The sequence below is a fragment of the Microtus oregoni genome, unplaced genomic scaffold, assembly GCF_018167655.1.
Source record: "Microtus oregoni isolate MIOR12 unplaced genomic scaffold, Mior012 000101F_ref0000407, whole genome shotgun sequence".
NCBI lineage: Eukaryota > Metazoa > Chordata > Mammalia > Rodentia > Cricetidae > Microtus > Microtus oregoni.
In genome coordinates, this window is record NW_024544715.1 from 2,581,107 (window position 1) to 2,602,111 (window position 21,005).

A 21,005-nucleotide genomic window follows, 5' to 3' on the forward strand; every position below is an offset into this window, starting at 1 on the left:
TTTGGGAAGGACACAGACGTTCCAACCATAGTGTATCTATTGATTTTCGATCTAATTTCTATTCTAGAGTCTTCCTGTAGAAATCACAATCCTCATGGAGAGAATGACTCAGGACTCCAAGGAAAACCACGTCTTTACATGTGAGCCCATGCATGCATGTCATATCCTTCCTTCCAGCTCTTCCCAGCACAGTCCTGCACACCCTCAAAGGCACAGTCCTGAGGCACCTGTTCAAATAAAGCATTTCCAAACCAAGGATTTTCTTCCAACTCCCCCAGGGGGCCAGAGAGCCAGCTCAGAGTCTCACTGCATAATCCTGGCAGCCTGAGTTCAAGAGTCTTGGAACCACAGTGGAAGAGAACAGACTCCCAAATGTTGTCCTCTGTGCAACGTGGGCACTGCTGCTTGTGCATGCCTGCACTCATACATTACACACACGCACACACACACACATGCACACACTCACACATATGAACACACACGTGCATGCACACACACACATGCATACACACACACACGCACACACACGTGCACGCAAGCACACCCATACATACACTCCCACATCCTTTAGAACACTGACTGCAGTTCTTTGTACACATCCTCCCTGTTGGACCTGATGCTGACTTGGTAGTGAGGGTCTTTCTCGTTTTTTGCTGTCGCTTGAACAGGGAGAAGACCCATAAAGGTGTTTAGTCTTTGCGTAGGACTGGCGCCTTAGAAAAACATTCCAGATAGCAGACCAGGCGCATGAGGACACAGAGAGAAGATACCCTTTAGCTTAGACTTGAAAGTCTCCAGAGCTGTGTGAGGGACACATGGTATTTAGAAGCAACTTTGTTCATGGTATTTTAAATTCCATGTCCAAAGCAGAGAAGGCAATCATCACTTCCCGAGTGTGGCTGAATGTCTAGTCTGTTTAGGCACATTGTGCGGTGCTCACACACCTGGGCAGGAGACAAACGGCGTTCCAGACATCCTAGGCTTGAGAAGACAGTGAACAAATCATTGCAATAGTATGCCGAGCTGGATAGTTTCGTGTCAACTTTTATGACACAGGCTGGAGTCATCTGAGAGGAGGGAACCTCAGTTAAGAAAGATGGGGCTATAGGCAAGCCTGTACAATATTTCTTAATTAGTGATTGATGGGAAGACCCAGCCCACTGTGGGTGGGGCCACCCCTGGCCTGGTGGTCCTGGGTTCTATAAGAAAGCAGACTGGGCAAACCATGGGGAGAAAGCCAGTAAACAGCACCCCTCCATGGCCTCTGCATCAGCTCCTGCCCCCAGGTCCCTGCCCTGCGTGAGTTCCTTTGATGATGAACTGTGATATGGAGGCTTAAGGGGAATAAACCCTTTCCTCCGGAAGCTTCTTGGGTCCTGGTGTTTCATCACAGCAAGGGTCATAAGTTCATCACGTTATGTGAAGGGCATGATGATGTCCACCCACAACCGGAAGTTAATTGCTAGTGGGAGGGGAGAAGGGAAATAGTTGAGGGTTTAGGAGTGGGGACAGGATATATGGCCATACAAAATGTTTTGGAAAATAATCATAATGACTAAGTTTGCAAAAGAGCAAATTTAAAGATCTTCTACTTATTTGCACATGCATTAAATTTCACACACACACACACGCACGCGCACACACACACACGCGCACACACACACACACATGCGCACACACACACACACACACACGTATGTATTTATACCTCCTCATCGTTCTGCTTCTTTCCTCTCATTCTCCTTTCTTTTCTTATTTCTTCTTTACTTGGATAACTTACAAGTAAAAATTATGTTCCTTTTTTATTTAAAGTGCTGTCACTATGTACCTTTACTGCACATGGTACTAGGTTACACGAGGACATTTTGTGTGAGTATATACTGTATATCTATCTATATTCCTTTGCTTACACTCTCCTTCCTTCCCTTCCATTCTTCTCACACTTTTCCTCCTTCCCTCCCCTCATCCCTCACACTCTCTCCTCCCCTCCCCTCATCCCTCACACTCTCTCCTCCCTTCCCATCCTCCCTCACACTCTCCTTCCTTCCCTCCCATCCCTCCTTACACTTTGCCTTCTCTCCTCCCATCCTTCCTCACATTTTCCCTCCTCCCCTTCCATCCTCCCTCACACTCTTCCTCCTACCCACTAGGAGATCCACAGGTAGATCAAGCTTTATAACTGTAACACATATGATGAGGGCCTAGGTTGGTCTCATGCAGGCTCCCTAGCTGTTGGTCCAGACTCTGTGAGCTCCTATGAGCCTAGGTCAGCTGTTTCTGTGGTTTCCGTTGTGATGACCTTGACTCCCTGGCTCATACAATCCTTCTTCCCTCTCTTCAACAGGAATTCTCTGAGCTCAGCCCATTGCTTGGCTGTGGATCCCTGCATCTGTTTCCATCAGTCCCTGGATGAAGGCTCTCTGATGACAATTGGTATAACAATCCATCTGACCATAGGAGTTGGCCAATTCAGGTTACCTATCCACCATTGCTAGGAGTCTTAGCTGGGGTCGTCCTTGTAGATTTACAGGGATTTTCCTTGTACCAGGTTTTTACCTAATTCCAAAAATACCCCCCACATGAAGACATCTCTTTCATTACTTTCCCCTTCACCCACAACCAAATCCCTCATTTTCCCATCCCTGTTGGTCCCTAACCTAACCAGGAGATCTCTTCTATTTCCCCTTCCCAGGGAAATCCAAGAGTCCCTGTTCCCCTTTGGGCCCTCCTTGTTACCTCTGGGGCTGTGGATTGTAGTACCATGGTTATCCTTTACTTATGAGTGAGTACATACCATGCTTGTATTTCTGTGTCTGGGTTATCTGTTTATTGAAAAATAAGGATGATTTTTTTAGCACCATTATTTGTAGATGATATGATATACTAATACATAAACAACCCCAAAAATTTTACCAGGGAACTCCTACAGCTGATAAACATCTTCTGCGAAGTGGCTGGATACAAGATTAACTAAAAAGTAAAATCAGTAGCCCTCCTATATTCAAATGATAAACAGACTGAGAAAGAATCAAGGAAACAGCACCCTTTAAAATAGTCACAAGCACCTGGGTGGTGGCAGTGCCTACCTTCAATCCTAACACCTGGGAGGCAGAGGCAGGCGGATCTCTGTGAGTTTGGTTGGTTGATTGGTTTATCAAGACAGGGTTTTGCTATAACTTTGGACTGTCCTGGCACTATCTCTTGTATGGCGATTTCTCAGGAAACTGGGAATCAATCTACCTCAAGACCCAGCAATACCACTCTTGGGCATATGCCCAAAGGATGTTCAATCATTCCACAAGAATACTTGCTGAACTATGTTCATAGCAGCATTATTTGTAAGAAGAAGAACCTTGAAACAACTTAGATACCTGATGGAGGAAGGTCATTGGCTAATAAAGGAACTGCCATGGCCCATTTTATTGGTTAGAAGATAGGTGGGAGGAGTAAACAGAACAGAACGCTGGGAGGAAGAGGAAGTGAGCTCACAGACTCCACAGCTCTCCTCTCGGGAGAGCTTCATACTACAAATGGCGCCCAACGTGATGGACTGAACCCACTTAAAAAACCTGAGAAGGCTTAAAAATAAGGGAGAGAGAGTTTAACACAGATTTTTGCTGTTTGTTGGTGGCGTGCTGTAGAGAGATTTCCTGATTCGGCAACAGCAGGAGAAAAAACGCTGTGTCATTTTAAAGCGCAGCTTCTTGGGGCTGTACTGCCAGCGTGAACTCTGGCTTTAAAGCATTTGTGGCACTCTGCTTGCTAGAGGCAAGCAAGCGCTCTCTCGTCTAAGAGAAGCTTCCTGACTCAGCTTTAGCTGCCAAACCCTGCAGCTCATTAAGAGGTCCTGCCACGAAACAATTAAATGGTGTTGACGAAAAGCTGAACGCATGCTTTTCGGTTTTCAGCCGTGGCAGGAAAAAAGCTGCGCCATTTAAAAATGCCGGCTTTCTGGGCTGTCCTGCCAGGGCAAACTCTGACTCTTTTACGCAGGTGGTTTGTGCGGTTTGCAAGCACAGGCTGCTGAAGCTCCCTTGCTGGCAGAGACCTTGAAATGCCATAGAGTTGTGGCAGTAAACATGGCTACAGCCAGTACCTCAGCCATGAGGCTGGAAAGCTAAGGAATGGGCTGGATCCAGCCATCAAAGCCACGGCTTTAGTCCTACTGAGATTGCTTGGTAAATTAAAGACTCATGTGGTCAGAAAAACAGAGAGAGATACAGTAAAAAGAGGTCAAAGACAAAGAAACATTTTAAATGATTTACAGCGTGTTAAAAATATATGCAGACTAAAAGTTGAAGTTCTTAAAGTAAAAAACAAAAAAAGGAAGAGAGTTGTTGTGTGGTAGTACACACCTTTAATCCCAACACTTGGGAGGCAGAGGGAGATTGACCTCTGTGACTTCAAGGTGTGGTAGCACATGCCTTTAATCCCAGTGCCTAGAAGGCAGAGACAGACAGTTCTCTGTGAGTTCAAGGTGTAGTAGCGTACACCTTTAATCCCAATGCCTGGGAGGCAGAGACAGGCGGATCTCTAAGAGTTCAAGGACAGCCTGGTCTACAGAGTTACTTTAGGTCAAAGATACAGAGAACCTGTCTCAAAAAGCAAAAAGTTAAAAGTAAAAATAAACAAAATAGAGGTTAAAATAAAGCACACAAAGATGGAAAATACACAGAGAATTTTGATACTGTATGCTATTATGCTCTCTTTAAATTATTTGAATGCTGAGGAAGGAGCAACAGCTGCTAAAAGATATTTATTTATAAATGCTGCTTAACTAATCCGACATAGATATTTTGAATTTGGATCTAAGGATATGATACTTTGGAAAAGAGATTCTTCTTTTGTTTTCACAGAGGATCAGACCTTGTGGATTGCATTTATCCCGATATGGTATGATGGACCACGCCCTCCTGAAGGGTTGGTGTGAACGCCTTCAAAAAATTGCTTCGCTCAACTGCCAACTGAGATGAAACTAGCACACAGGTTATACCATGAAAGACCTAATTAACAACGCCCCCATTCAGCAGGAAGCAGTTTGGAGAGAAAAAACTGCGCCCATATTCCCAAATATGGTTTATAAACGTTCTTTTACATTTAAAGGGGGATATGATATAGATATGAATAATTTACATTAGTATAGATTTTGCTTTATTGATAGAGATTTAAGGTCAATTTTGTTATATGTATATGTATTTCTGATATTGATTAAGGTATTGTGATTGTATAGTTCATTATTAAAATGTGATGTATAATTAGGAAATATAGGTTGTTGATGGATAATCATAAATAATAGTCAAGTTTGTAGTCCTGTTAGTTAATATTTTCTAGATGTGCGTAGATATATTTTAGATAGGCATTTTTCATATTTTTCAAAGATTATAGAATATGGCATTTTAAATGTTTTAATAACTTGGGACTTTTCATGACAATGAGACACTCTGCTCCTGGCAGCACCAATCTACTTCAAGAGGAAGATGGGCATCGAAGAGGCACCTTATGGAGTTTGATAACCATTTGGGCAAGAAACTGCTCTTGCCTGGACTATTGCATAAACTGGACACAGAACCCACAGAGAGAGGACTACTGAACTTGCCTAAGGTGAGATGATCTTTCAGGGTTCCTGATTCATGAAAGAGTCTGCAAGACATTCTGCAGGACACAACAGATAGTGACTGAACTGACTTTGAATTTTCCTGATTTATGGAAATGTCTGCTGGATACCATGGGCCTGAAGGCTGAAGATGGATGCCCCAACGGTACAGAGGATCTTTGGGTGACTGTCCAGGCAGCGAGATGTCTCTGTCATTTCTAGAGTTTGAAGTTTCTTAGTTCTTGTTTACTTAGGTAATATTATATCTTTCTGGAGTCTTTGATGGAGTTAAGAATAGTTAGTTATAGTTATAGTTTTCCTTAGTTATGATAAAGATTATTGTAACTTTTACTTGATAACTGTTTTGTTATATGTAATTTTGCTATGTTAAAGTTAAAGCCTTTTTTTTGTTTAAACCGAAAAAGGGGAAATGATGGAGGAAGGTCATTGGCTAATAAAGGAACTGCCATGGCCCATTTTATTGGTTAGAAGATAGGTGGGAGGAGTAAACAGAACAGAACGCTGGGAGGAAGAGGAAGTGAGCTCACAGACTCCACAGCTCTCCTCTCGGTAGCAGATGCATCAGAGAGAGACGCCATGCTCCCAGCTCCCAGGCAGACGCACGCAATGAAGCTCCAACCCAGGATGGACATAGGCTAGAATCTTCCCGGTAAGCGCACCTAGGGGTGCTACACAGATGATTAGAAATGGGCTAAATTAATATGTGAGAATTAGCCTAGAAGAGGCTAGATAGAGATGGGTGAAGCAGTGATTAAATGAATACAGTTTGTGTGTTGTTATTTCGGGCATAAGCTAGCCAGGCAGCTGGGGTGCTGGGGACGCAGCCCCGCCGCCCTTATTACTACAGATACCCCTCAGCTGAAGAATGAATACAGACAACGGAATATTACTCAGCTAAAAACAATGACATCAGGAAATCTAAAGGCAAATGGATGGAACTAGAAAAAAAAACACAATTCCATATATAATTTTTAACCCCCTGTCCCATGCGTGTGTTTATGTGGTCTGGGAGTTGAACTTAGAGCCTTGTGTATGGTAAGCAAGCTCTCAACCACTAAACTACACCCCAGTTGTCACCCAAGACAATGTAAGGGAAATATTTGATGCCTCTGTTACATGTGGGCTGCTTTATTCCAGAACATCCTGTACCCCTGAGATAATATGGTCCCTCATTTAGAGGAATGCCCCCAAAACTTTTCTGCTACCCATTCTCATCCACATATATATGTCCAAGGGCCTGCGTGTTCTCGTGTATTCAGGCAGATAAGAGTAATCTAATCTTGACTTTATATTTTCATTTAAGATGAGTTTTTTAGAGCAGTGAAGGCTAAATGGATAAAACACTTGCTGCTCATTCATGAAGACCTCAATTTGAACCCACAGAATGTATGTAATGCCAGATGCAGGAGCTTGTGTGTATAATCCCAGTGTTCCTACAGCAAGTCAAGAAGTAGACACAGAATTTCTAGAAGCTCCAGACCCAGCTAGTGTGGTGTATGAAGCACCACCAACAAAACAGTCTTGTTTCAAACAAGGTGGAAGGCAAGGCAATACCCAGTTCTGTCCTTTGACCTCTACAGGCATGCCATGGTATATGCATGCCTACAATTTTACACATTAATGAACACACACATATATACATGCATACACATACAAACACACACATACACCAAGATAAAACAATATTAGTTTTAAAATCCTGGAATAGAAAAAAAATGTGTGGTAAAAAAAAGTATAAAGTCAATACAAAGATTGGCTTGGCTTTTTCTCAAGAATTTTGTGTGCCTTCTCTTGGAACTGTGTATGAGTTTGTTTCCTGTTTTGATGAGGAATTTTGTACATAAAAAGAATGTTTGACAATATTTGAGTTTTAAGTTAATAGTTTATAAAATTATAACTCTGAAATCTATTTAATTAAGATTTTAATATGAACTTACAAATCTATTAAAGCAAGAACCAGCAAGTTCATGTTTTTCTTAGAGTGAATATTTAATTAATGCAAATGGAAAAACTGGGAGTCCTTAAACAACCAGTCCCATTTATAAATTTAATTTAATTCCTTATGCATTTGAAGCACATCGATGCATTTAGTGTAGTCTATTTTATTTTATTGTATTTTATAGAATTTTGGATGCCTGACAAAGAGATTTGTAGCTAGATTTTTTTTTACTCTAGCCCCATGTTGGAACGTCAAAATGTTGTTAGTTTTTTTTTTCTCTTTTGTTTCTTTGCTCTTTCAGCTTTTGGGGGGGCTCACCATCCAGCTTCCAGATAAATCACACACAGAGGCTTGTTCTTAATTATGAATGTCTGGCCTTAGCGTGCCTTGTTTCTAGCCGACTTTTCTTAAGTTAAATGATCCCCGCTACCTTTTGTCTCTGGGCCTTTTCCTTTTCTTACTTCTGTATATCTTATTTTCACTCTTACTCCATGGATGACTGTGTGGCGGGGTGGCTGACCTTTAGTGTCTTCTCTTCTTGTTCTCTTGCTCTTTCTTCTTTCCTCCTATTCTCTCTGCCTGCTACCTCCTCCTATCCTTTCTCCAGTCTTGCTATTGGCTTGCTAACGGCCTTTCAGCTCTTTATTAGACCATCAGGTGTTTTAGACAGGCAAAGTATCACAGTTTCACAGAGTTAAACAAATGCAACATAAACAAAAGTAATACCTCTTTACATCATTAAACATGTTCCACAGTATAAACAAAATTAACCCACTTTAAAATAATATTCTATAGCAGAGATTTTTGAGTCTTATAAGGAAGTCTAAGCTTTAACTTCAGCAACACAAGACAGTTATCACGATCATGAAAAGGGCTCTAAGTGTTTCAGTATTAAAGTTCTCATCTTTCAAGCAATTCTAAAATAAATTGTGTTATGAGTTGGAGTTACAAAGTTTAAGAGCTTGTTAGGCTCTTTAAATTTTAAATTTCTCTTAACATTCACAGATACCTTGACATTAGATGCTTATTGTTTATCCAATGTAAAAACGTGTTCTTACATTTAACACAGCATTGTTTGTATGATGAATCTGGTTTATTTAGTTAAATTTACATTTTATTTATTTTTAACAAATATTTATCTATTAGGAAATCTCTTACAATGATGAACTAGGTGGCCGAGTCACGACAGGCACGTGTCCAGTGGTAGGAGATGAGATGTGGAGTTTGAGGGCTATGTCATCCTCTGGAGCCATTTCTCTGTTTCTAATTAAAGAGAAAGGGACTTGCTCTGTTGCCTTGCTGTATCCTGAGTTCCTGGGCTCAAGAGATTCTCCCGCCTCAGGGCAGATATGCCACCATGCCAGTCTTCTAAAGGCCACATTGTGTGTGTGTTTTAACAATTCTTTTCATGTTAGGAGTTGAACCCAGGGGCTTGCACAGGAAGCCTGTGCTCTACTGCTAAACTCCACCCTAACCCTATTCGATGAGTCTACACCATTTGGGACAGTTTCCCCAGTCTCTTCCCACACTATTGCTCACTGGACTTGTTCACTTTTTGAACTCAGAGCCTGGAGGATGCCAGACAAGGGCATTGTTACAGTGCAACATTCGTAGCCCTCTCTACTCTTTGCTTTTGAGACAGCATCTTACTAAGCTGTCCAGATGACCTTGAACTTACTGTGTAGCCCAGGTAGGACTTGGTCTTGTGATTTTCCTGCCTCAGCTTCCCAGGAAGCTGGATATATAGGCCTGCACTTGGCTGTTCACGTCATTTGATTACTTCTTAGCTTACATCAGTGTCTTTTTCATTCAGCAAAGGCAGTACTGACTGACAGAAATGTGCAAGCTAGTAGGAGGGAAACTAGCTGGACAAAGAAGGGGGTCAATAGGAATGGGAGGAGGCTGCAGGAAGGTAATGGGGGTGTATATGATCACAGCACGTTACATATATAATTGTTAAAACAAGCACAGCATTAAGTAAATGCCAAGGGAGGCTCATAGGCTAGCATCCCTATGGGATCGTTCACCTAATACTACAGGACTGGTCTCTTGACATGCATGTTCCTGTACTCTTAGGTCCTTCATATGGAAACATTCAGCAATGGGAGTGGTTTCAGTTGTAGACAATTAAAATTTTCTTTAGAATTTCATTGATGTTTTGTAAAATTGGAACTGGACTAAATCCTAGCTGAAGTATTACCTAATATTACGGTTATTCTTACCAAACTTAGTGTATCAGCTGAAACTTGGATGGGCTGAAGGAGTGTCAAAGGACAAAAATAGATGCTTAAAAAAAGAACAGCTTGACGATCTCCAGAAAAAAAGAAAAGGCGAACATTAAAATCAAATAGTAATTTTACTACACTAATTTTCTTGAACTCGACATATCCGGAGCCTTTCTACTTTAACACCTCACCACGTGGCTGTAGTAGGAGGCCTAGCTTAACCCCCTGAAATAACCACACAGAAATTGTATTAATTAAATTACTGCCTGGCCTATTAGCTCTAGCATCTTATTGGCTGACTCTCACATCTTGATTCAACCCATTTCTAATAATATGTATGTCACCACAAGGTTGTGGTTTATTGGGAAAGATTCAGCATGTCTGACCTGGCAGCTTCATAGTGGCTCGGCTCCATCTGCAGCTTTTCTTCCTCCCAGAATACAGCTCTGTCTTCTCCGCCTATCTGAGTTCTGCCCTATCAGGCCAAGCAGTTTATTTATTGATTAACCAATGAAAGCAACACAAATACAGAAGGACCTCTTACACCACGTGGCCATGTTCTAAACCCCCTTTGTTCTACTGACTAAGTGAAGAGAGAGGGGGTGGAAGCAGTGTGGGAGGGGTGGAGTGGGTGTGGGGAGTGGGTGGCTGCAAAGCCTGTTTCAGGATAACTGCACTGGAGACTGCCGACTGCAGCCTATATCGGCTGCGCTACAAATACCTGAAGGAAAAATGGCGTCTCCCAGCACCGAGCTACTGAGGACTTGAAGATGTCGAGAATGAATGAGGGAAAGACAAGATGGCTTGGCTCCTTTAAAGGGGCTCACCGAGCCTCCAAGAGAGGGTGCCCAGAGGACAGGAAAGCAAAATGGGGACATACAGGACTTGTCTCTTTCTCAGTACTGGAATTCTGGGTGTTAAGCAGATCCTGGAGAGCAGGTCTCCTTCGCCTCATTGACTGCTCAAATGCTACATTCAGACTCAGGGTAGAAGCTGTAAAGACTAAGGGGGCAGGCCAGATAATAGTTACATAATTGCTGACCCACTTTTCGGGCTACTGGGTATTGAGAAAGTAAACTGTTTGCCATAATTTAAAGTACTGCATGTCATAACTAAAGAATACTGTTCTGTTTTATAAAATTAATTTCTTTTCAATGATCACTCAAAATAATGGGTGTTGTTCTCTTTTTGAATTGTCACTGCCTTTTAAGCTACAGCTGTCCTAGCCAGCAACCGAGCTATCAGCAGCAGTTCGGTCGCAAAAGCCACAGCGTGAAGAAATTCTGTTCTCTCAGGCACTGGGTCTTTCAAAGCTACAACAGGAACTTATCTAAATTTCTGCCCCTCTAAAGAACTCAAGATTCAAAGGTTGAGGTGGAATTCTGCTCCCAGAGAGGCCGAATAGCAAGCAGCTCACCTTGTTCATCTCCCAGCGTCTCCCAAGAAGTTTCCATGCTTTTCCTTGGTCCTCTTCAAAAAACGCTTCTCCACCTGGCTCCTCCCTACAACTTCCTGTCAGCTAGTTGCTGACTCAACCTCCTGACTGCAGGCGAATTTTATTTAATCAAACGCATCTTTGCATCATTAAACAAATGTTCCAGAGCATAAACAAAAGTAACACACCTTAAAATAATATTCTACATACAACAAATGGGTTTCATTATTTTAACACATGCAAAACATTTTAATTCATGTAAAAGATTATACATTGCTTATACAATCTCCCTCCCCCAAGACCCTACACAAAGGTCTATTTTGGCTCATGATGTCAGAGTATATATTTCATCCTAGAGGGCATGGTGGAATACCCAATGGTGGGCGTGTACAACAAAGACTTGTTCAGATGGTAGCTGATGGGAAGCAGAGTGTGGCCACCATGACCAGGAGTGGGCACAGCCTTCAAAGATGCAGCCCTAATGACATACTTCCACCAGCCATGCCTTCCCTTCTTAAGGCTCCACAGTCTTCACATTAGCATAGGCTGATAACTGAGCATTCAAAACCTCAGCCCACTCCTATTTCAGTCTATTTCAGTTCCAAACTGTAATATTCCATCCTAGGCCCCCAAAGACTGTGGCCACCTGACATTGCAAAATCTATTGAGTCCCACTTCCAAAGTCCCTATGGTCTTAACAGCTACAACATCAATTCCAAATTTCAAAGTCTTTTTCACAGTACATGTGATTTTCCCCTTGGGGCAGTTTCACTTGGTGCCTGTGCCTCATTTGCAAGTTGGGTTCACCTACAGATCCCTGTAGGGGCTCCCTGCAGGGAATCTGACCTTGTTATACATTGTCTAGCTCCATAAACGTTGCTTTAGTATCTTGATGTAAGCTCTCACAACTTCATAATTCTTACCTTCTATGTCTGAAAATCAAACACCATGTAGATGACGAGCTTGAGGTAGGGCCAAGACACCTCAGAAAAGGGCTGTAGCAGTCTCTAGGTGTTTGGGTCACTAAAGCAAACAAAGGTTAATATTCCGGTAGAACACTCATGGCTCTTTCTATTCAGATATTCTAAGTCAAAGTTGTCAATGGGTTTGCAAGTTTGTACTTAGTGGCCTTTGGCCTTTGGTGGGTGTGTTCTCACCCTGAGGACACCTTTCCTATTGTCCCAGTATGGGGAAGTTAGGTTTTTCTTTTTTCTTTAATGGTACTATTCTCTTGAGTATTTATAACAGTTGCAGCAGCTGCCATGGTTTGAATGAGATGCTCCCATAACCATGGGCGTTGGAATATTTGGTCTTTGATAGGTAGCACTATTTGGGGAAGGCTTAGGAAGTATGACCTTGTTGGAAGAGGCGTGTCACTGGAGGCTCTGCTTGTGGTTTAACTTCCTTCTCCATCTGCTATGGCTCTTGCTTCCTGCCATACTTCCCTGCCATGGTAGACTCTTAATCCTTTGAAACCAAAAGCTCAAATATAGACTGTCTTTTCTAGGTTGCCTTGGTCATGGTGCTTCATCATAGCAGTAGGAAGGTAACTAATACAGCAGCCTTGTCTGCGTTCGGATCTGAAACTTTAAAGTCAACCACAATCTGACATGACTGGCTAGTCACATCTTTCTTCTGGGCGTCAGCCCATGACATCATTGTAAGCTTGGCTAACATTAGCCAGAACAACCGCTACCCCCAGACTGCTGTCTTGCCTTCATTTTTCCTCTACCAAATTAATTAGTCCATTACTTTTGAATCCAGCCTTGCAAAGATTTTCAGGAGATGGGCAAATACAGTCAGGTTACCTGCCAGATTGTGACAGGAATGGGTCACAGATTTGCTGCCAGTAGAGTCCTTGTTCCTGTTAGAAACCCACAAGTACATTCCATGCATTTGTATTTGCATTTTGTTTTCCTTAATTCTCACCAGAGCTTCTGTTTTAAGCTCTGATTACAGCATTTCGGGGCCTCTCTAACCTGCATCTTCAAACTCTTCCAGCTACTTCCTAAAAACCATTTAAAAAGGTCTACCAACCACATGGTCAGGTTTGGTCATACCAATGACCTCATTTCTTTATATTATTTTTATTATTATGTTATATATACATAATATATTATATATGCAATATATAATATATATAAAATGTATTTTAAAATAAATTCTTTGGCAATTATTTGCACAGGCACCACACACATTTTGATCATAACCCCTCCTGAATACTCAATATCCTCTCTTATCTCCTTTCCACTCCTGCTGAACCCATACTACTTTCCACCAAGTCCTGTGAAATGGTTTTTAGGAAGTAGCTGGAAGAGTTTCCTGTGTGTGTGTGTGTGTGTGTGTGTGTGTGTGTGTGTGTGATTTGATTTAATCAAGGTTACTGGCATGAACTTGAGTCAGGATTATTATTTTTCTTTTCTTTTCTTTTTTTCAATACAGGTCCCTCTGGAGCTTTGGAGCCTGTCCTGGAGTTTGCTCTATAGACCAGGATAGCCTCAAACTCACAGAGATCTGCCTGTCTATGCCTCCCAAGTGTTGGGATTAGAGGCGTGTGCCACCACCACTGGGCAAACAGGGTTACTTACTGCAGCATGGCCAACTTGCCAGCGGATGCACCACTGAAGAAACTGATTCTTCCTCTCCTAGTAACCGCTAACAGCCAATAACTTCTCAAGAAAGGAAAAGACCTCACTAATCTTTCTCAGCTCATGATGGAATGTTAATAGGATCAGTCTTGTGCAATGACTTTACTTCCTGGTACCAATTTCTGTAGTGTTCTCATTGTTGTGGCAAAATGTCCGACAGGACCACGACAGGTGGCAGAGTTTCTCTTGGGTCATGGCTTGTGAGGGTGCAGCCCACCACGGGAGGAGAGGCACTGCAGAGTTTGTGGAGGCGGGAGGATGAAGTGAAGGACTGTTCATGTCCTGTCAGCCAGGAAGCAGAGTTTGTAGGCTGGGACCAAGGATGGGTGTCATCATCAAAGGTTTGCTTCTAGTGATATGGTTCTACCAACTGTGAAAGACTTGACAGCTTTCGAAATAGCTCTACAAGCTGGGATAGGATGTGTGCATGTATTGTGAGGAAGCATTCAGATTCAAACACTATCACCTCTGCCGAATCCTCCACACCCCCCCCCCCACTCATCCCCAGATAATGCTCTGCTTCCTTACCGTATGTATCGTATATAGTTTACATTCTGCATAGAGGAAAGTTGTGACACTGTCTCTCCTCTCTATTTCCGGCTTTCATTGTGTCCCCTTTGTGGTACTTCCCACACATAAGCCCTCTTCTACTTTTACGACATATGTGTCTGTCTTGCCTATCCAATGATGTGGGAGTGATTTCTTATTAATAAAGAAACTGCCTAGACCCATTTGATAGGCCAACCCTTAGGTAGGCGGAGTAAACAGAACGGAATGCTGGGAGAAAGAAGCTGAGTCAGGGAGTCGCCATGGTTCTCCCACTCCAGACAGACGCAGGTTAAGATCTTTCCTGGTAAGCCAGCTCGTGGGCTACACAGATTAATAGAAATGGGTTAGATCAATATGTAAGAGCTAGCCAATAAGAAACTGAAACTAATGGGTCAGGCAGTGTTTAAAAGAATACAGTTTCTGTATAATTATTTCGGGTAAAGCTAGCCATGCTGGCGGCCGCGTGCCAGGGACGCAGCCCTGCTGCTCGTAACACAACAGAGTGGCGCCCAACGTGGGGCTAAATCCACTTAAAAACCTGAGAAGGCTTAAAAATAAGGGAGAGAGACTTTAACACAGATTTTTGCTGTTTGTTGGTGGCGTGCTGTAGAGAGATTTCCTGATTCGGCAACAGCAGCAGAAAAAAAAGCTGCGTCATTTTAAAGTGCGGCTTCTTGGGACTGTGCCGCCAGTGCAAACTCTGGCTTTAAAGCATTTCAATGGATTTTATGGGACTGGATGTTTGTGTTCCCGCTTGGGATCGGAAGGAGAGTGCTCTCAGCCCTCCCCGCCTGCACCTGGGCAGATGGCAGAATCAGGCTTAGGCAGGCGGAAGAGCATGGTGGAAGAGAAGTGTTTTCAGACTGCGCAGTGCTCTGCGTGTCAGATTTGGTTGTAACTTGGATAAAAAGAGTTTCTGTGCTGCATGCTCAGTTTCAAAATTAAACTACTGAGTGCGGCTCCAATGAGGACTTGCTGTGTGCCTGGAACTGTGCACAGCTCAGGGGCACCAAATGGATCTGAGGCAGGAGCGGCTGCTCCTTGCTGAACTGTGCTGGTTGGCAGGAACTACCATAATTACCATAATAACAGCACAGTTAAGGTTTAGACTGGGCAGGACACAGGTGGTACCGTATTACCTGTACATGGTGCAACTTAAGTTTTTAAGAAGTGCTTAACATTTTAAGAAATGCTCCTGGATAGTAAAAATATTACAGATTCACAATAAAACAGATTCACACATAACAGACCTCAGTGGATCACAGTGTTGGATGAATGTACATAGGCTTGAGAGAGAGAAGAATAAGAATATAGAGAATAAAGTAAAAGTCTTAAAAAAAGGGTAAAGTCTTTAAAGAGACAGAGTACAGATAGTTAAGAGATTAAAAGAAATAAAGAAAAATAAGCCACGTAAAAATGAAAAATTCACAGAGAGTCCGAATTATGTACATTGTGTTTTCTTTAAAATTTTTGACTGTAAAGGAGCTAAGTACAGACAGACATTTCATTACATGGGCTGCCAAGCTAAACCAGAATGGATATAAAGGTATTACGATTTCAAAATTTGGGTCTAAGGATATGATACTTTGCAAAGGGTCTTCTTTTGTTTTCACAGAGGACCAGACCCTGTGGATTTCTTCTATCCCAATTTGGTATGATAGACCACGACCTCCCGAAAAGTTGCTGTGAACATCTTCACAAAATTACTTCACTCAACTGCCAACTGAGATGAACCTGACACACAGGTTACACCCTAAACGATCTGATTAACAGCGCCCCCATTCAGCAGGAAGCAGTTTGGAGAGAAAAAACTGCGCCCATGTTCCCAAAATATTGTTTATAAATGTTCTTTTACATTTAAAGGGGGAAATGATATAGGTATGAATAATTTGCATTGGTATGGACTTAAAGGTCAATTTTGTTATATGTATATGTATTTCTGATATTGATTAAGGTATTGTGATTGTGTAGTTCATTAAAAAATGTAATGTATAATTAAGAAATATAGGTTAATGGATAATCATCAGTAATAGTCAAGCTTGTAGTCATGTTAGTTAGATTTTCTAGATATATAGAGATACATTTCAGTTAGATAGACATTCTTCATATCTTTCAAAGACTACAGAATATGTCATTTAGTGTTTTAATAACTTAGGACTTTTCATGACAATGAGACACTCTGCTCCTGGCAGCACCAATCTACTTCAAGAAGAAGATAGGCATCGAAGAGGATCCTTATGGAGTTTGGTAGCCATTTGGGCAAAAAACTGTTCTTGACTGGACTGTTGCATAAACTGGACAAAGAGAACCCACAGAGAGAGGACTACTGAACTTGCCTAAAGGTGAGACGGTCTTTTGGGGTTCATGACTCATGAAAGAGTCTGCGAGACATTCTACAGGACACAGCAGATAGTGACTGAACTGTCTTTGAAATTTCCTGCTTCATGGAAATGTCTGCTGGATATTATGGGCCTGAAGGCTAAAGATGGATGCCCCAACCGTACAAAGGAACTTTGGGCGACTGTCCAGGCAGTGAGATGTCTCTGTCATTTCTAGAGTTTTCTTATTTCTTGTTTACTTAGGTAATATTATATCCTTCTGGAGTCTTTGATGGAGTTGAAGAATGAATAGATAGTTATTGTTTTCCTTAGTTATGATAAAAGATAAAATAGATATAAATATTGTAACTGTAATTCTTGCTTGATAACTGTTTTGCTATATGTAATTTTACTATGTTAAAGTTAAAGCCTTTCTTTTTTGTTTAAACAGAAAAAGGGGAAATGATGTGGGAGTGATTTCTTATTAATAAAGAAACTGCCTAGACCCATTTGATAGGCCAACCCTTAGGTAGGCGGAGTAAACAGAACGGAATGCTGGGAGAAAGAAGCTGAGTCAGGGAGTCGCCATGGTTCTCCCACTCCAGACAGACGCAGGTTAAGATCTTTCCTGGTAAGCCAGCTCGTGGGCTACACAGATTAATAGAAATGGGTTAGATCAATATGTAAGAGCTAGCCAATAAGAAACTGAAACTAATGGGTCAGGCAGTGTTTAAAAGAATACAGTTTCTGTATAATTATTTCGGGTAAAGCTAGCCATGCTGGCGGCCGCGTGCCAGGGACGCAGCCCTGCTGCTCGTAACACAACAATCCAAAACCTAGCTTCCACCTGGTGAGAGAAAACCTGTGACATTTTCTTTCAGGGTCAAGGATTGGGACCAGAAGACTCATTTTGGGATACTAGCATAAGTAATGTAGAAAAAGTCAAAGTGAGTTCACTTTTTAAGATATTAAACAGCTAAAGAGCAACATATCCTCAAACAACAGTCTTGTCTTTGACTCATGATTCTGTGGGTAGGTAGGCAGTTCTCACTGGAGCCGGTGCTGCCTTGCTCCAGTCTGAGACTTGCTCAGATCTGTGTGTTGAGGTGGTAGGTTGACTGTGGCTGGGTGACCTAAGATGGCTTCACTCATGAGTTATAGGCTTTCAGGAGGGATGGGAACAGTGGTGTGTTTATTTTGTGCAACATGGTACCCAGTGCTTGTTTATATAGAGACAGTGTCCAGGGTAACAAGGGACTAAGTCTGGATTTGTAAGTGCTTGGATCTCATTTGCTGAGCAAATTATGTAGCTGAGCTTGGGTTCAGAATGGGAGGCACTAGGTGTTCCATAGCAAGAGGGTCGTACACAAGGAGAGGGACACTGCTGGGCATTTTTCCAGTGCCACAAACCTATGAGCTAAGGTGCTCATTGTAATCGTAATGTTTTCTGTACTATAGTAAAGCACAAATGTCACTTCAGCATCCAACAACACCAGTAGAAGATTGAGATGATCTGAAAATGTTCATGTAGTAACATCGATCATGCTTCTGATGTGGGGCTGGAGAGATGGGTCAGTGCTGAAGAGTACATCCCGCTCTTCCAGAGGACCTGGTTGAGATTCCCAGCACCCGCATGCTGGCCCACAAATGCCTATAACTCCAGTTTCAGGGACTCCCGTGTCCTTTTCTAGTTTCCTCTAGCACAGGTCACATACATGAAGCACAGTCATACATGCAAGCAAACTACTCATATTCATAGGCAAAACTTTTAAAAATGATTTTTTATGTTTTTCTATGACAAAGAAGATACAGCACACACTCCATGATGACAACGATGAGCAACGTGTGTTGGGAAGGACACACAGCGATCTCACTGACGACTCTGAAGGATGAGACGCGGTCACGTCGTCTCCATGACTCTGGATATCTGGGATAGCATACTATGTGTGTATTTGTTGTGTTTGTTTAAAGTTTTATTCAAACTAACTTTCCATATATATTAAAAGAAAAAATTCAAATTACTCAAATTTATTAGTATATCATACTTTATACATCTCCAAATTTTATAATTTCCTTTTTTAAAAAGAAAATTTAGCACGTGTGTGTGGCAAGCCTCAGCACCACAGTGCTCAGGCTGAGGTCGAGGGCAGCACACAGGAGTTCTCTCCTTCCACCACACGGGGTCCCAGCAATGGCACTCAGGGCACCAGGCTTGGTGGCAAGTGCCTTACCCACCGAGCTTCTCCCAGGCCTTCAGCTTCTTCTTCTTCTTTTTTTTTTTTTTTTTATGAAAGAACAATATGAGACTGCATGAACAAAAAGTAATTTAAATATGTTCAGGGACCGTTTTCGTCTTCAGAATTAAGGATTATTTTAATTTTACATCATTGCCTCTTCTCTTTTACTTTCCTTCTTAGGTTTATCATTTTAGGGTTTCCCATTTTTAATTTTCATATAGAGATTTCTTTAACTGATCATTACAATTAAGCATAAGCCACAAATTACAAAGTCATAATTTGCTGGATCCCAGAGTTCTAAATTATTCATTCCACTCACTGTTTTTAGATTAGTTTATCCAAAAATTGCCAGTTTATTGCTGTAGTTTTTTAAATTTTTGTACAAACAAGAGGCAGAAGAAAAGGGAGGGGCATTCTGTAGCTCTTAGCTTGCCGAGTTTCAAGTTTGTGCTGTCCAACGTGCGTGGTTCCACCCAGACATCGATTTCCTCCTGGAAGCTCTGGATATGATCTTTTTCTAAACCTCAATATTTTCAGTACACTCCAGCAAGTCCTCCTTGTTTCTTCTCAGACTTTAACTTCTTAACTAAAGCCATTTGCTGCTATGCTGCTTTTATTTCCTCAGTGAAGAAGCAAATCAATAAATTAAAGATGAGTGCAAGTGTTAGCTCTCCCTAAGCATTCTGGGATTCACTTAGTACTCTCTGGACGAGGAGGCCGAGTAGCAGCTTCGCACAGCCGTCACAGGCTTTCCTGGCAGACATCTGTTGTTACTCCTCATCCTAATTAATAGCTTTTAAACTGTGCTAGACAAGAAAGATTGTGCGTGCAAGTTAACTTTACCGTCCTAGCATTAGGTCAACAGTGGAAAGCCCCACACCCAGAAGGGTAAGGGTAGCACAAACTGGACTGGAAGGGATAAAAGCATAAAAGAGGATGTTGAAGTTGCAGAAGATAGGGAGGTGCTGTGGATTTAGAGCAGATGGGGGTAGGAGTGGGGTGAGTATGGTCAGAATTCATTGTACGAGCTTCTCAAAGAATCAATAGAATATTACATTTTCAAAAACTCCATTTTCTATTCCCTTTCCAGGCTCAGCCCCTGTTTTGGGAGGATTCTTTAGCAAGGTGGTTGGGATTGTTTGCATAAATATGCCTACTGCTTTGCATAGCTGCCCCCTTGACATAGCTTGACATCCACTTCATTTCCATAAGCTCCTTCCTCATTTGGGTAACTGTGTGGGTGGGCTGTATCAGCGCTGCACTGGATTCCACCCATCTAATCTTCTGAAATAGGTAGTCTATTTACCCTCCTTTTCTCTCCTGCCGGCTCTTCACCAGTTCCCACTCCTCAGAGGCATGTTCAGGGATCTCAGCTGTGTATTCTCTGCATCTTTCTGTTAGTGTACCAGTCATAGTGGAGAATTGGCCCCTCAATGAAGAGTTTTTCCTTTCAATACTCCATTGCACCTGGTAGAACTGTTTCTAGGATCCCTGTGCCAGATCCTTTGAAGCTGCCATTATTTTAACTTAAGTGCATGCCTCTCCCTGATCACAAATACTGTGTGGGGATTAAAAGGAATAGACGAGCTGTCTGAAATGGGATCTGGGCGATCAGCACCAGGTTTAATATCTTGATGGTTGCCTGCGCCTGACAGGTGTTCTGAAGACTGATGGGAATGTGTTTAACTCGAATCAAACTGTTCATTTATGATTCTAAAGAGACGAGTCAGAAGTTCTACTCCCAAAAGACAGAAAATCAAAATGACAGGAAACGTACTGATAGTGAAGAGGGGAATTGACACCCTGATGCATTGCTGGTGGGAATGGGAACCCAGGAAATCTTTGAGAAAAGCAATTTTCCTATAGGTAGAAGTCTTAACAATTGATTGATCTCAGTGACTCAGCGATTTGATTTACAGGCTCTGCTTTCAGGGGCTGGATGCACAGTTGAGCAGCTAAGAGCACTGGCTGCCTGGCAGAGGGCCCAGGTTCGGTTCCTGGAACCAATAGCAGTTGACAAACTTCAACACGGCAGCTCAC